This window comes from Peromyscus maniculatus, chromosome 12 (genome assembly GCF_049852395.1).
Source record: "Peromyscus maniculatus bairdii isolate BWxNUB_F1_BW_parent chromosome 12, HU_Pman_BW_mat_3.1, whole genome shotgun sequence".
NCBI classification, from domain to species: domain Eukaryota; kingdom Metazoa; phylum Chordata; class Mammalia; order Rodentia; family Cricetidae; genus Peromyscus; species Peromyscus maniculatus.
Genome location: NC_134863.1, coordinates 21,002,477 through 21,019,780, shown reverse-complemented (window position 1 = coordinate 21,019,780; position 17,304 = coordinate 21,002,477). Strand labels below are relative to the sequence as shown.

Here is a 17,304-nt window from a genome sequence, read left to right as displayed (position 1 = left end):
GTGAGGCTAGTATGTAAGAACATGGTGGGTCAGGAACTAACTAGAGCTGAAGAGCCCGGAATGCCACAATGAGGGGTCACAGTGGAAGGACCGCTGTAGTCTGTGCAGGAAGACGTCCCCAGACTGCCCCGGTTGTGAACGTCCCCTAGAAGTGCTTGTTGAAAATAACATTCTCCAGCCCCTACACCAGCGTGGGGCCCAGGGGCCTGGATTTTAGTAAAAGTCTCAGGATCTTCTTTTTCAGTTGGTACTACTTCAAAATTATTTTATTTATTTATTCATTCATTCATTCATTCATTCATTCATTCATTCATTTATTCATTTATTTATTTATTTTTATCTTGGGGCTTAAGTGGGCATCGTCTACCACTGCCAAACGATGGTTGGACCCATCTGCCGAAACCACTCTGTGCCTAGTGTTCCTCAGTTCTCTTCCTGAAGTCAGCCATGGCAAAGCAACTTGGACTGCGAATGGGTAGAAGGAGAAAAGATGTGGCCCGGGATGAAGGGGACCTTCCAGAAGTTTGACAGCCTTCCTCAGGTAAGGCTGTGCAAGGTGGTGGCCTGAACTGGCCTTCTTACCCCAGGCCTCCACCAGCTCCCATCACTGTGTGACCTTGGGTGACTCATGGTTCTTTTTTTTTTCCCCCCATTTTTTTGAGACAGGGTTTCTCTGTGTAGCTTTGGAGCCTGTCCTGGATCTTACTCTGTAGCCCAGGCTGGCCTTGGAACTCACAGAGATCCATCTGCCTCTGCCTCCTGAGTGCTAGGATTAAAGGCCTGCGCCGCCGCCGCCGCCGCCGCCGCCGCCGCCGCCGCCGCCTGGCAACTCATGGTTTTTATGTGAGCTGCAACTCCCTCCGGCAGAGAGAGAGATAGAGTCAGAGACAGACAGAGAGAGAGAGAGAGAGAGAGAGAGAGAGAGAGACAGACACACATAGAGACAGAGAGACACACACAGGGACAGAGACAGAAAGACACACAGACACACACACACTCACACACAGGAAGGGGGTGGAGAGGGCAGAGGGCCAAGTAGGCAAACTCTAAAGTCCCTTTCAGCTCCAAGTTTATCTGATTATCAAACAGCCCTCATCTTTGCAAAAGGCTTTGCAAAGGCCACAGCCCGGAGACAATTTTTGCAAACTTTGCCTCCAACGCAAGCCTTCAGGGGTTACACAAAGGGCACTGAACACCCCCACATCAAGATAAGAGAAGGAACACCACCAAGAGCCTTTCTCCCTGGCGCTCACATGTACCTCTGCACATGCCCCCTTGGGACTTGGCTGTTTTGCCCTTGTGGTCTCGCGCTGCTTGGTGGGGGGGGGGGGGCAGCAGGAAGCAGGGGACAGTTAGATGTTGTGACCCTGCAGCTTCCTGGCACTGAGAGAGTGCTCGGCTGTTTCTTTGCTAGAGACCTGTGAGCCGGATTGCAGAGTTCTGTTCAGAAGCCTCGTGATCGGAAGAAGCAAAGCAAAGAGAGCATGTGTCTAGGAGTTTTTATAAGTCGCTTGCACATCCCAGGACTCTTTCTCCACCTTAAACAGTATGCTTCCCTGGAGGAAGGTACCTCTGCTTTATAGCTGGTATTGAATTCCATGCCATAATTTTTATTGCATCCCTCCTCACCAAATTATAGGATAATCTAATTTTTTTTTAAAAAAAATCCTTTTTTACAAAAAAAAAATTATTTTATGTGTATGTGTATTTTGCCTAAATGCCTGTCTGGTACCCGAGGAGGCTAGAAGAGGATGTTGGAAATGGAGTTACAGATGATTGTGAGCTGTCACGTGGGTGCTGGGAACTGAACCCAGGTTCTCTGAGAAAGCAGCCAGGGCTGTTAATCACTGAGCCACCTCTCCAGCCCCAGGCTAGTCTAACAATTTAGAATTAATTTAAGAAGTAATAATTTGGAGACAGATGTGGTGGCACATGCTTTAATCCCAGCAGAGGCAGAGGCTAGACTGGCATATAGAGAGAAGTCCAGGCCAACCAGGGCCACATAATTGGGGGGGGCTGCCCCCACTTTCTCCCCCAGGGTATTCTTGAGTGGGGAGAAGTAGAAATATGTAGATAGAAGTATAGTGGAGAGAGACAGACAGAAACACAGGATAGCCTTGGGAGGGCCTGGGTCAAAACCCACCAGCCCCTTCTGACTCTACTAAAGGGCTTTTAAAGGAATGCCAAGGGGTGGAGCAAAAGACACCCCCAGCACAGCCAAGTGCAGACCATCCCAGACACCTGATAACCACAAATGTGGTCCAGCCATCCCTTAATGCAGCCCTGCTGTGTAAAGCAAGCTCAGCTCTCACTAGAAAACCTTTGTGGGCTCCCACACACAGAGACCCTGCCTCCATAAACAAGCTAACCAATAAAAAAAAAATAAATATGAATTTACAGAAACAAGGAAAAGAAAGAAAAGTTTGTTTCATTCTAAGAAGAAGTCATGTTTCTACGCACCATATTTCTGTGACTGTATACTTGTGACTCACACTGTGGTCATAGTGACCTCATCCTGGGCCTTCACCCTTGTGCTCACACGTGCCTCCACACACAGCCCATAACCACCTGGTCCAGCCTCAGCTAGCTCCTTACCGGTTAACCTGAGTGCATGGCGTGTGCTCGGTCTCAAGATCCACAGCCGTTCCTCGGGGGCCACATTTAGGCTGCCGGCCTGCTGGCTGGTTGGCTGGCTGACTTCTAGGGATGTGGAGACTTGATTTATAGAGAGGACAATGCAAACTCTCAGGAAAGCACAGCACTCCCGGGGGTGTAAGGACAGGGGCCATGTGCGAGCAGTGGCGGGCGGTGGAGTGGGGTGGGGGGTGGGGTGGGGGGGTGCGGGTGGGGGGGGTGGGGGTGAGGGGGCGGGGCTAAGGGGAGCCGCTCAAGGAGAGAAGGTAGGTGGGAGTCCAATGCAGGGCTCTGCCCGCCTACTGAGTAGACTACGCCAGCACCATGAACCTTGAATGGCTGTTTTCCTCCTCCTGTAGAGCGCCTCCCCTCCCCCACCACATAGACCCTGGGCTTGTGAGCCGCTTGCCTTAAAGTAGGGCACAGAGAACGGGGTGTGGGGGTGGGGCCCTGCAGCCACCGCTTTCTAGTCCTCCCCCACAATACACTGTGTGCCCATGTGTTGATCTTCGAGGGCCCCCCCAGAACCCGCCTTCGAGGACTGAGACTCACAGAGGTGGAGGTTGGGAGGCCAGGTGTCAGGGTTTGAGGAGGAGAAGCCTGGAGTCATCTCAGCCCCGAGTGTCGATGTGCGGTTTCTGTTTGACTGCAGCAAAGCCCTTGAGACAAATATTTATCAAGGCCTCTAGAAGCCCTGTGCGTAAAGTGTGCTTCAGAGCACGAGGAGAAGAAAGAGATGTGGTCCAGGCCCCGGACATCTAAGGCAGTTTCTCTCTCTCTCTCTCTCTCTCTCTCTCTCTCTCTCTCTCTCTCTCTCTCTCTCTCTCTCTCTCACACACACACACACACACACACACACACACACACCCCAGCCTCCAGGACCCCCCCCTGACAGTCAGGGTTTTTTGCTTTGCTGGAAGGGACCAAGTCTACTTCACAGCAGCCCAGAACTCTCTGCAGGAGGGAAATGGGAACGAGGCCCTGCCAGACTGAGTCTGTCTCCTGCTGTCAATCACACTGGACACAGAATTCTTGGGTTGTATCCCCTGTCAATCACAGGCCCTGACATTCCCGAGACCTTCCTACTGTGAAGCAGAAGCAACCAGCAAACAGAAGCTCCACTCCCTAAAGCCAGGATCCCCGTCTGCCCCTCCTTTCCCTGCCCACTTCTCCCCTGCACACCCTCTCCACCTGATGCTTTGCATACTACACCCTGTTCTTCCCTCCCTGACACAACACACACACACACACACACACACGGTGGGGGGGGGGGAGAGCATTCTTGGACCTATACCACCTGAATTATTATGTTCCTCCTTTTACAGGTCCCTTTCAGCCCATCAAGATTTTTTTTTTTCCCCCAAAGTGAGTCTACACTGAACGGACTAGCCGGTTTCCCCACAGGACTGGTCCAAACCTGCTAGGGGAAGGCTCTGGCCATGGCCCGCTGTTTCAGGATACTCTTCACAGCATCATCTGGTCATTGAGATGGCCCCTGGACTGCTCTAAGTCCACCTTCCTTTATTCCATCATCAATTAAAAAAAAAAGGTTGGGAATCCAGACTGTTCAGCTGGGGAAGCTGAGAGTGACGGCAGATGGCTGAAGTTCTTCCCTGGGGCTGTGGGCTTGCACTGGGGAACGGACTGCATATGAGCCATGAGGGACCAGGGATGGGAGGATCTGAGGGCGGAATCTTCAGTGATGGCTGCACAACATTCTGGTAAAGTTTCAAAAGGAATGGAACGGGCTGTTTCAAATCCCCGGTCATAGTGGGTGTGCCTCGAGCTCACTCACATTCAGCTCTTCTCCTTACACCTCACAGGATCACCTGACCAGGGGGGCCACTTCCTACCTACCAGGTCTGGGCTCTCCCTCATTAATCATTAATCAAGAAAATGCTCCCCACCCCCCACCCCCCCAAGACTTGCCTAAGGGCCAATCTGATGGAAGCATTTTTCTTCCCGGATGACCCTAGCTTGTGTCAAGTTGACAAAAAAGCTGTTCAGTCTACACAAGTCTGTCCCTCGGACTACAGTCACGTGTCAGCCTGACGGGAAGTGGAGGGGCGAGGGAGCTCACATGCGCAGTCAGTGCCTCGGTGCTGGCAGGCAGTTCCGTGTGATGATCTCTTATCACTCGGGAAGTTTCCTGAGACGGTGTGGGGGAGATGCCAGAGAGGAGGGGAGGCGCCCAAGACCTCTTAGAGCTTTTTACCACCTTCTGTGGGTCAGAACAAGACCAGCCTCGGTCCAAAGGAGGTGGAAAGGACTGCCAAGGACAGGGAAGGAAAGCTGAAAGGTGTTTACTACGATCACATTCAACCTGCCACACTTACCAAATTGCCCTGGCCTCTGGGTGTTCCCTTACGATTCTGTGGGTCTCTGTAAGGACCATGTTACAAGTTTCTCTACCTGTGAAGAAGACTTCAGGGTCTAGTTGTCTATCGAATATCTGTCCCTTTCCACTTTGAAGGATCTGTTTGGTCAATCTCCACACAGTACTTTAGGGGGAAAAATGGCTTCATCTTGTTCTTTTTTTTTTTTTTTTAAGATTTATTTATTTATTATGTATACGGAAGAGGGCACCAGATCTCATTACAGATGGTTGTGAGCCACCATGTGGGTGCTGGGAATTGAACTCAGGACCTCTGGAAGTGCAGTTGGTGCTCTTAACCTCTGAGCCATCTCTCCAGCCCTCATCTTGTTCTTATTAGTAAAACTAGTGAGTGCAATAGACCATTGACTCCCCCACCCCAGGACTCCAGCCACTGACCCCCCAGGACTCCAGCCCCACACCAGTAACTCAGGGCACTGTCCTGCCCATGGAGATTGCTTGGGGAAGGGCATCATAGACTGATAGCAGTTTACTACCCTGATGAGACATGAAAAGGAATTTTCCAGAAGCCTCTGGGACAGAAGATCCCTTGTTCGTCAGAAAGTCCCACTGGAATGGTTTCTTGTCTATGTGTGTGGGAGGGAGGGCTAGACTGCTGCCTTTTATTTCTAAACTGAGGAAGGGCTGGAGCCGTCAAAAGAGGAGGGCAACGCCAGGAGAACATGAGGCAGGGTTGCAGAAGCTTGCTCACTCCTTGTGGGAAGGCCAGCCTTGGCTTCTGGACTTGCTTTAGCTCCGTGAGCCAATAATGCTTCTTCCGTGGCTCGACTTAGTTAGGCTTTCTATTGCTGGGATAAAACACTATCACCAGATGCAACTTGGGGAAGAAAAAAGGTCTATTTCAGATTACAGCTCTCAGCTCACACTCCACTGGTGAGAGAAGTCAGGGCAGGAACCTGGAGGCAGGAACTGAAGCAGAGGCCATATATAAACATCACACTAATGAGTTCATTCATTCATTTTATGCTTACTAAAAAAGGTTTACTTGTGACTTTTAGATATTTTTTTAGAAAAAGCACGAAAGTATAAGGAAACAAAACCAGATAATCAGCTGCTTGCTGGCTTGCTCAGACTGCTTTCTTACAGCACCCAGGACCACCAGCCCAGGAGTGGTGCAACCCACAGTGAGCTGGGCCCTCCCACATGAGTTAAGAATCAAGAAAAATCAAGGCTTGCCCACAAGCCAGTCTGATGGGGAACATTTTCTCAGCTGAGGGTCTTTCTTCCCACATGGATCTAGCTTGTGTCAAGCTGACATAAAACCAACCAGCACCAAGTGTTGTGTGTGAGTCAGGGCCTGAAGCTGTTCGATGATGCATCAAATAACTCCATTCATAAGCTGCAAAGCAGGTAACAATTGTTAACGAAGATAATCGCTAATGTTTTCTTGCCTAAAAATAGGTGGAAGGTTGTGTGTCATGGCAGAGCTAGGAACATCCTAGACATCACCTGTTCAAGTGGTTCACTCACCAAGGGAGGAAATGACAGCTATTTCCACTGCCACAGCTCCCGAGTGGCCACTGCAGGAGACTGTCTCAGCACATGCCCTCCTGATAGCATAGGTGTTTATGGGCCTGTGTGAAAACACAAGAGCCATCCTTAGATTCCTCCTTTGAATGTGCAATTCTAAACAACCACACTGGAAATCTGCCTGGAAGTTTAACACACCTCTGCCCTACCACCCAGCAATTCCGCTAGCAGGTATTTGCCCTGGCAGAATGAAATCAGGTGGATTCTCATTGGCCTCCGCAGGAATTTTTATGGCAGTTTTATTCACCAAAGCTTAAACTGGATGCATCCCAGATGTCCAACAACAGGTGTGGGGATCCATAGCAAACTGTGGTGTATCCATGCAGTGAAATAATGTTCAGAATGAACGAAGAAAAGAAGGACAGATTACTGGAGCCTGCAATAACACAGGTCACAGAAACACACCAAGCAAAGGAAACCAGCTGGAAAGAGGACACTTTGCATCATTCCATGTATATGGCATGGTAGAGAAACAAATCCAGTCCAGAGGTCAGAAATGAGGCTAACAGCTGCTTCACACCATAGGCGGACAGAGGGCCTCTAGGAAAGGCCATGAAGGAAACTTCTAGAGCGGCAGAAATATTCTGTTTCTGGCTGGGTGATGGGTCACATGGCTATATTCATTTGCCAGCCTTGAATAAGCATCTAAGATCTGCGTGTTTCACTTCACGGGAGCCTGTAGGGAGGTGGGGGGACTTTTAAGCAAACTTCTAGCTGTGGAAAGGAAGGTACAGCTTCAGTGATCTGCGTAGCAGGAGAATGTACAGGCACAGAAGAGTTAAGCCGCTAGAGTGAGTTTGGAGGGCGTATCCTGGTCCAGGGCTTTGGAGAACTGTCTGTCCCCACAGATCCCAACATGGGGGTGGGGGGCAGCCAGCGTCTTAGGTTCCATGCCAGGGCTGAGCTGTCACCATGGGCCTGACCACAGCTGCTTTAATAGCAGGTTGGAAGAGCCGTTTCCTCTCAGCCCTGCAGCCACATCAGTCACTGGCAGTACCCTCTGGCCTTCTTCCTCTCACCGCCGACTGCCTCATGGAGTTCACTGAAGAGCCTTCCCTTTCCTCACCCTCAGATACCCTTCCGGAAGGTTCCCCGGCCCAGGCCGCCCTTTGCATTACCCGAACTTCATGGGTGATAAATCCTGGCTCTCTCTGGAATTCTGGGACCGCTTCCCTGGACCACTGCAACAATCCTTTCTGTAACTAATTTTTTTTTTTTCAAATTGCTCTTTGGGATTTCATATTCCCTACCAAACTGGTAAACCAGGGTCTTTCCAGACGCTAATATCTGGTATTAAATTGCTAGACTGGATGGTCCTCCAAAACTCACATTTTGTGTGTGTGTGTGTGTGTGTGTGTGTGTGTGTGTGTGTGTTTATGTGTATTCAAATTATATCTTAGTCACTTACCAATTTCTCCACTAAAAGGTACCTTCCCAGATGTCACATTTATCCTATTGGAGATGGTCCTAGCCCCAGCATCAAGCCATAAGCTTCTTGGAGAACACACATCTGATTATCTGGTTTTGTTTCCTTATACTTTCGTGCTTTTTCTTAAAAAAAAAAAAAAAAAATCTATAAGTCACAAGTAAACCTTTTTTAATAAGCATAAAATGAATGAATGAGCTCATGAGTGTGATGTTTATATTTTCAATGTAAAATGAACTCTAAGACGCCAGACACATGGCACCCAGATGAAGCCTGGTTATCTGGATCTGGGGCCTGGGACGGGTCCAGGAAATTTCGGTCACACGCAGCACGCCACAGCTTGGGAAAGCGTGTCTGCCACGGCAGCCCCCAGCCTACTTCCTTCTGTTTCTCCTCTGATTGCAGCAGCCTGTGTTCGTCTTTGGTCAAATACCCAGGGATACAGCTCGTCTAGGGGGTGAGGGAAGAGTCTGGACTGCCAGGGCTCAGAGGAACTCAGTCAGTTCCCTCTTCTCAGGGTTCTCGCCTTAGGTGGGCCCAGGGTGGGGGGAGGTGGGAGCAATGTATCGGAAGCTGGGCTCCTGGCCACCTACGTCTTCCACCAGGGCTGGGGCACTTGGATCTGTTTTCTATCTGGGGCTTCTGTGGAAACCTGTGAAAGTCACCAACTACGACCAGCCACCACCTCCACGGGGACTACGCCCAGAGCCAACTGACCCTCTCCAGACTGACGCGTGAAGGTGTGCTCTTTTCTCTTAGAGCTGAACCATGGTGAACAGTCTGCCTGCCTTGTCAGTGTCCATCACTACCTGGGAGACAGGCTGGTGGGCAAGACTGGTGTCGGGGCAAACTGAGCATCCACCGTCTCTGTTAAACGTCCTTTTTCCCTCCCCCCTCCCCTTTTCCCTCCCCCCTCCATTCTCCCTTCCCCCCTCTCCCCCTCCCCCCTTTTGCTCTCTTCCCCCAGGGCAACCCTGGTGTCTTGCCTGCACGCTCCAGACCTTCCTGTGGCTGTAAATTCCTTTCACACTTTTGAGTTGTTTCAAAGTGAATTTAGGAGGCGCGTGAGCCTTCCCTCTCGTCTAGACACAATTTCAGCGGGCAGAGGAGCTGGGCCTGTCTGAGATTCTCACTGGAGTCCACCTGGGCCCATCTGCTGCTGTCATAAATCTACAGGGAGCCGAAAGTGACTGCCAGAAAGGGGGCGGGGGTGGGGGCGGGGGGTGGGGTGGGGTGGGGATGCTGCGAGAGTTTTCCTGGCTGCCAGTTGCCCGGAACCGCTTCTGCCAGGCCGTGTGAAGCGCTGACTCAGCAGAACCTGGCTGCCTCTTGGAGACACCGGGCAGGATGTGAATTGGAAAGCCCAGCCCGAGCCCACCACAAAGCAAATGCTGAACAAAAGGTTAATTCCACGGATAAACAGCCCTCGGTGGCGCTTGACTGAGCGTCTGGTTCCCATTTCGCGGTGCCCATTCTACCAGATGCTCCCTCCTTTAACACGTCCCGCTCCGGCTGAGATGAAACACAAAACCAGAAAGCTGCAAACGCTGCTGGCAGCCCTGGGTGGCAACAGGCAGGGACACAGAAATCTCTGGAAGTGTCCTAGACGTCCCCAGGTGGTAACACCGCAACCGGGAGGTGGGGTGGGGCGGGGGCGGGGCGGAGGACCAGCTACTTAGGCCTCACCAGACTGCTCAGTCTGAGAGATGTTTTTAAAAACATAAAATGTGAATGGCAGCAGCGGGGCCAGCTCTTCACCGTTCCTTTTGTGCGCTGATGGAATGTAAGAGAGGCAAGCCACAGGTAGTGGCTCACATCACCTTGAAACCCAGGAGCCAGGAGGCTGTGGCAGGAGGATCAGGAATTCAAGGCCATTTGAGGATAGGTGAGACCCTGTCTCAAAACAAAAATGAAACAGGAAGCAAAGAGCCACCCGAGCGTCAACCTGCGTTTCCCAGGCTTGGGAGGCTGGATGCTTTTCTTGCATATCTTCCTGTGTATAATTTACGACCCCAAGTGTCCACTAGTCACCCTTTGAGCATACAAAAAGGACCTTCCATATATTAGGCACTGACTGCATTCTGTATAGAGAGCAACAAGGTCCCTCGTGTTTCCTTAGTGAAGGACCCGGACTTGATCGTCTTTGGATAGTCCGTAAGATAGGAAATAGGAGTTTGCAAATGCACCATTGAGAGCACTCTGTGTTTTCTGTCCCTGTATCCCCGAGGTGGCTCTTGTCTGGTCCCATCTGGAAAGTGAAGATGCTGTCCTGTCCTGGATGCTTTCCAGTTCACAGGCAGAGAGAACAAGGGACTGGGCCCTGAGGTATTCTCCATCATGTTGAACACTGTGTCCAATTGCATTGTCCAAAGCAGCAGGTAGCTATGAAAGGCCTGTAGACCCCCACTGTGACCCGCCTTGGCTGCTGGTGAAAGGTCAGTTCTCAGGCAAGACTCTGACCCTTAACTTTTTTGTGACGAGTGTCACAAGGTAAATTAATCAGATTTATGGCATTAAGCTCCACCAATATCTTTATCCTCTCAGCTCCTTTTCTCCAGCAAAATTCTCTGTTGGGGGTGGGGGTGGGGGGGAGAATCTTTCTGATGAAGGGTGAGAAGTGTTTTTGGTGTGTTATTCTCACAGTTTTTGCTACGGAGTGAAATCCATCAGGCATATAGAGAGGCCAAGGCAGCCCTTCCTTCAAAGCAGAGCTTTTATAAGTTATAACGAACTGTCCTGGCACGCAGTCAAATAAATGCTCCTAACTGTGGGGACAATGGCGAGGCCAGGGTTGGCTGGTGCCCGTCGGCTTCTTGATTTGGGGCAGAGCCGCCTTCTTCGACCCGCACAAGTCAGCAAGACCCACAATTGGGAAGCTTTGGGCTCATTCCGTGCAGTCCGAACAGTTGTGGGGCCTGAACGGGACTCAGAGGGGCAGGTGGGCTGTGAGGGGCTACACAGAGAACCCGGCGACCTCAAAGTTCCCGGCAGGAGCCGGAAGGCGGGAGACTGCTGACGTCACAGGTGCTTTTCATCCGGCCTCGCAGGAGAACACCAACGTCCTGCTGGCAGAAATTTGTCAGCAAATTTTTTCTCATTCAGAAGTGACAGGATCCAGGAGACACTGGCTAGATATGATGACTTGATTAAGGCTTGTGCAGGGGACCCAGATGCCTGGGGACTGGCGGAGAGGGAGCGTATCCCCCCCCCCCCCAAGTCTTTCACCAGGAGAGCTGACAGGCTGCAGCCGGTGGATTTCTCCGTTCTAGGCTGCGAGGGTGTCAGCATTCTGGATTCAGTGCCCCTGTGGTTTGCTATAGCTCTGGACAGAAAAGGAAAATAACACACAGCGCTGTTTTTTCCCATAGGGGTTGGCAGTGTGGAAGATCACACAGATTCAACAAATACTTCCTAAGCACCTACTGTGTGCTGAGCGAGCCTTGAGCACCCTCTCTAAGATGACATGGAGCTGGATGCCGGAGTGGAGGTGGGGATAAGCCATCTTCACATCCAGGCCAAGAGTATTGCTAAAGAGAAGATCAGTAAGTACAAAGCTTAATGGGGAGGGAACTAGACATGCTATAGCTCTATTTCATATACGAGAGCAAATATCCTTCCCACTTTCTGATTAGAGTAAAGGTGGCGGAACTTCGTGACAGTGTTGTTGTAAGGATTGGATGAAATAATGTCCATAAAACGTACAGTACCGTGCCTTCCGGATAATAAGAAGTCAACGTGTGTTACTGACTTTTACAATTGTAATGATTGCTTATTAAGCCATTTGACATCCGCCAATAGTGCTATAGGATACATGGGCAAGGGACATGAGCTCCAACTTGTAACTAAAGAATCTGAGCCCATATAAGGGAAGCTCTTTGTCCAGGGTCACACTGCAGGCTAGTGGCAAATGGCAGCACCCCAGACTCCCAAGATAGCTTGCAGACATGCCCCTTAAGAGCTAAAGAGCATAGTGTTTGCCCAAGCAAGAAATAAACACTGTATGGGACCTCTGAGATTTGGCGGGGGGGGGGGGGGGGGGGGCGCGATTTGTTACAGTAGTTTAGCATTCCTTAATGTGACCAACAACAGACTCTCTCTGGGATGCCTTGAGTCAGGGAATCTCAGAAGCCAACAGGGACCCTTAAATAAGAGGGCTCTCGTGGACCGTGGAGGAGAAATTCCATACGCAATGAAGAGGAAACCGTGAGGACATCTTGTCTATTGGGGTTCACTTCGATTGCTTCTTTTCAGGTTACTTTGAAGTTTTTGTCCCAGGCGATGGGGTTGGGGGCAAGAAGAGCCGTGTCGCTTCTTCGTCTGCACCAGTGACAGAGGGCAGTTGTATGCTGTAAATCTTCCTGTTTGGAAACAGAGGGTCAAGAATGCATGAGGACAAGGAGGAGCTGGGCTGGAAGGAAAGACAAACGTAAGAGCGGACAAATACAACTTGGTAATAAACGACGGCTTTAATTTCTTTTTCTACTGCCAAGATTGCCACTGGTCTCCATGGCGTCTCCCATCCTAGCCTCTACATACCATGCCAGTTACCTAGGCACGTGAGCATTCCTGCATTTGCTTTTCTTTCTTTCTTTCTTTCTTTCTTTCTTTCTTTCTTTCTTTCTTTCTTTCTTTCTTTCTTTCTTTCTTTCTTTCTTTCTTTCCTTCCTTCCTTCCTTCCTTCCTTCCTTCCTTCCTTCCTTCTCTCTCTCTCTCTCTCTCTCTCTCTCTCTCTTTCTTTTCGTTTCTTTCTTTCTGTGTGTATACACACGCCTGTGACTGGAGGTTGATGTTGAGCATCTCCCTCGGTCACTATCCATCTTTATTTTTGAGACAGGCTCTCACTGAATCTGGAGTTCACCTATTGGGTTCTCCTGGTTGTCCAGCAAGTTCCAGAAAGACCTCTTGCCTCTGCCTTCTTGGCACTGAGATTGCACCCATGCCTTGCTATGGCCAGCTAAGCTCAGGTTTTCATGCCCATATAGCCACCTCCCTAGCCCCTCATCCTTGAATTTTTCTGTCAACCAAATAATCATACTAGGTCCTTCTGCCTGAGACGTGCCTCATCTACTTCTTTAGTAGAACCCCAGGATCTTTAAGACCTTGTCTGAAGGCTACCTCCTCCAGGAAGCGTTCGTTCTTGGGCATCATCCCACATTTGTGGCTTTGCCCTTCTCCTGTTCACCGGGATCCACGCCACCTTAGATTGTCTTTGCCTGTGTGTAGGGCCTGCAGCTGCCTGGGTTACAGAGCTCAGGCTGGACCTTTGCCTACCCTATTCTGAAACAGGTCAAGGACAAGATTTCCATTTGGAAAGAGATAAAATAGAGTGACAGTTTCTCAATTAAAACAACAACAACAACAACAACCACAAAACAGATCATGCTCACTGCTATGGCAAACTATGTAAAAACAACAAGAAAACCAAAACAAACAAACAAAAACCCCTCCTCTTGGAGTGTGTTGGCATTACCTTTCACAAATATTCACGCATCTGCACAACCCTCTCCCACGGCCGTCGTTTGCATGGGCAAGAGTGAGGTGGTGTGTTTTGCTCTTGTCTTTATGCTGATGTTCAATCTCCTCTTCTCCCCTCACCCCACCAATTATTGAATGCCTCTAAAAAAAGAAAGAAAGAAGGAAACCTCCACCCCAGCAGATGTGTGCGAGCTGTTTGATCTTGAGGCTGAATAGGAACCAACGTTTCTGAGGCTCAGATTATGGTGCAAAAGAGGGGAAAAAAATCTGAAGGGGAACTCTGTGGAGGAGGAAGTTTGGCTTTGATCTCACTATTGAATTTTGCTGCTGGGGTGTGTTTATATCTATTTCTATTTATCTTTTTAGCTCCGAAATTCTGTGCTGCTGGGTCTGTCTTTTGTAACGCGACAGAAGGGAGTTTTGTCTGGTTCTATGCATGTGATTTAAGTCATTTAAGGTAAGAATTTAATTTCTCTGGGAAACCAGGAGAGGCTCGCAACGTAATTTATGGATATCTTTTCCTTTAAAGGATTTTAAAATAATTGGGGCCACTTTATCTCAAACCAAATGGAAAAGAGGCCTATTAAAAAGCAGAGAGGCCACGTTCCAGACAAGGTCTGACTTTCCCATTTAATTCCTCATTTGCACATCTTCCTCACTAAAGAAAACCCAGACCTCAGAAAGCCTTCTGACCTGTGCAATTTAGAAAGGGGACTAAAGTGCATTTATTTATAGCCATATTTTCGTGCGGGGTTTTCCCCAAAAGAGGCTTCTTCGTCTCAGAAAGTTAGACAAGTCTGAAAGTTAACTGGAGAAACTTTGGAAGGCACCTTCTGTGCTGTGTGGTGTCATACAGTGATAGCGGTGTGACAGGTCGGAGACATTTCCTCCAGCGTGTGGAATGGTGGCTTTCCAATGCATTCCACTGTGACATGGACACCTCCTCCCTCACCGCTGTTTGTTTTTTCCATTTTGATTTGAGGATCCCTGCAATTTTTCCGTTAACTCGAGCATTTATCTTCCTGCGCAGGCTGTGTGTGCATTTTTCCGCTTAATTTATCCACTCAGAGGTCACAGGATAACCCAGTGGTTGGGCGCTGGTCTACTACGCATGAGGCTCTGGGTTCAACACAGCTAAAAAATAAAATAAATCAAAGGGGGAAACATATACATACACAATACAGAATATACATTCAATCAATCAATATTTCTTAAACCTATTAAGTGCCAGAGACTTAGTTTCTACATTTGTAGTCCTCTGAGAGAAACATTTAAAAGCATATTTATTTTGTACCCCAAAGTGCAAACCAGCAAAGGCTGCTAAATTAGGTACTCCCCATCAGTTATACAGCTGTTTTCAGAGTTTATATTATTTAGCATTTTTGGAGGTCTCTATTCAGCACTAGCTTAATAAAAGCACAATGCTAAGCACTCGGGAGAACAGAGAAATAAATCATGGACCAACTGTGCATCCTCAACGGTTTGGGCATCCAAACTGTCGCTGCTGCTGTTAATGAGCAGAGAGTATATGGGTTGAGGGGACACACAACACCGCAGAGAGATTCCTTAGATGATGTGCGTGCGTGCGTGCGTGCGTGCGTGCGTGTGTGACTTGCCAGCTGGAACTAGAATGTCAGTCCTTGAGTTGTGGGGTCCAGCGTCCTGAGAGTTCAGAAGGGACTACCTCAATTTCCTGCTAAAGGAAGGCCCTGTTGAGGGAATAGGACTTCTAGAAAAGTGTGGATAGGACTGCCGCTGCCACCCCCACTTTACTTGGACGGGGCCAGTGTGGGATCAACACCAAGGCATTAGTCCGGTTTCAACTGGTATTGAGACACTTGACAAGTTGCAGATTTTCATGTGCTTGATGTCTCTCTTGACCAAGTGGTTTTATACACCCTTGACAGTTTCTCTTTAGAGTTAGCTAGCTGAAAATAAATTAGAATAAAAATGATATATGTTACATTTATATCTAATCATACAATATACTATATCATTCACTGTATGTGAAATGCCTACTTTGTACACAAAGTCCTTGCTGCATTAAAAAAAAATGAACAGATACCACAGTGAAAGGCAAATTTCTTCTTGTGCAACTATTTATAGAATATATATGCATGCAGCGCTAAAAAACATCATTTAAAAATTTATTAACAAGTGTGGTGGTTTGAATTAGAACGGCTTCCATAGGCTTATATGTTTCAATGATAGGTTCTCTAGTTGGTGGAACTGTTTGGGAAGGATTAGGAGGTGTGGCCTTATTGGAGGAGGAGTGTCATTGGAGATGGGCTTGGAGGTGTCAAGAGCTGATGTCATTCTCAGTTAGCCCTCTCTGCCCTGTGCTTGTGAATCAGAGTAAGCTCTCAGCTACTGCTCCAGAGCCATGACTGCCATGCTCCAGAACCTGCTGCCATGGCTCTGGCCATGATGGTCATGGAGTCACCCTACAACAAGCCCCAATAAATTTTCTTTTATGAATTGCTTTGGTCATGGTTTCTTATCATACCAACAGAAAAGTAACGAAGACAACAGATTTTAATTATAAATGCTAACAGGGCTCGATGTGATGTTTCCTCACATGTATTCAAGTGCCCAGCTCATATTCAGCTTCCTTCTCCTACACCCACATGCTCATTGTAATAGTCACTCTCATACTTTTTGGTCAATTTTTAACAGCTTTATTTATGTCAGCATCTCACCAAACCCCCCATGACTCAACCTGCTAATATATTGAATATCAATAAAGACTATTTAGCACAGGCTAATGTGAAGGTCTAGACTTGACTTTACCGGCTCCATTTTAGGGAAAGGGCCACCATCTCAGACCACCTGCTGTACTCAGTTCCAGGAAGGACCTCAGGAATGACAACTGGAACAGATACAGAGCGGTATCCTCCTGCAGACATCCTGTCTGTGGTTTATGGCCCTTAAGATATTCAGATAATCCTGCTGAGCAGTCCAGATAATCCTGTTCAGCGGGTTGTGGTTCCCCACCAAAAAGTCTAACCCAATGGTTTCAAATGTGGTTTCGCGCCCAAAGTCTAGACCAATAGTTTCAAAAAAAAAAAAAAATCACCATATCCCTTCTGTCCAATCCCAAGTTGCCAATTCCTGGCTTGTGGTTTTTCCCTATAAAAACCCTCTATACCTGGGCTTGTGGCCACTACCACATTTCCTTCCATCTGCCTGCGGTGGCCCAGGTTGAACCTGAATAAAAGGACCCTTATGTGCTTGCATCGGAAACGGGCTCCTGGGTGGTCTCTGGGGGTTTCATGAAATGGGTGCAACACTATGAAGTTAAATATGCCTGGCTTAATCAGGCCTGCTCTTTTGATGTGCGGCAGCAGACAAATCATGTCTGTTAAGTCACATCTAACTCCCTCCTGGCCTGTCACACTAAGTACTCTGAAGCACTAGTGAGTTTTCTGCTTTGAGATCTTTTTCTAATGCCTTTACTAAAGAAGTTGATATTTCCAACATCTTAAAAAAAAAAGTCTATCAACATCTACATGTGGGATGATCTGTAGACCACCACCCTGACAATGTTGCCCTTTTAGATTTTTTGTATATTTGGTTGGTTGGTTTGAGTTTTTTTTCCAGACAGGGTTTCTCTGTGTAGCTCTGACTATCCTGGAACTCACACTGTAGACCAGGCTGGCCTCGAACTCACAGAGATCCACCTGCCTCTGCCTCCAAGTGCTGGGATTAAAGTCATGCGCCCCACCAACTGGCACCCCTTTAGATTCTTGCCACCATGCCCCGGCACTTGCTCATGCCCAAATGCAGCACCCAAGCCTTGTTTCCCTGCCTAGTACCAGGCCATGGCTCTGCACCACCTCTGGAA

General features: G+C 48.7%; 1 long non-coding RNA gene across 2 annotated transcripts; it reads left to right on the top strand.

The window, feature by feature from the left end:
* The first annotated feature begins 11,033 nt into the window (after positions 1-11,033).
* On the top strand, positions 11,034-16,325 carry LOC143267997 (uncharacterized). Of its 2 annotated transcripts, XR_013043581.1 has the most exons (4): positions 11,034-11,527; positions 12,237-12,411; positions 13,827-13,917; positions 16,265-16,325. It is a non-coding gene; the product is annotated as an uncharacterized LOC143267997 (long non-coding RNA). The 2 variants fall into 2 exon arrangements; XR_013043580.1 differs by lacking the exon at positions 16,265-16,325 and having other exon boundaries at positions 13,827-15,022.
* The last annotated feature ends 979 nt before the right edge of the window (positions 16,326-17,304 follow it).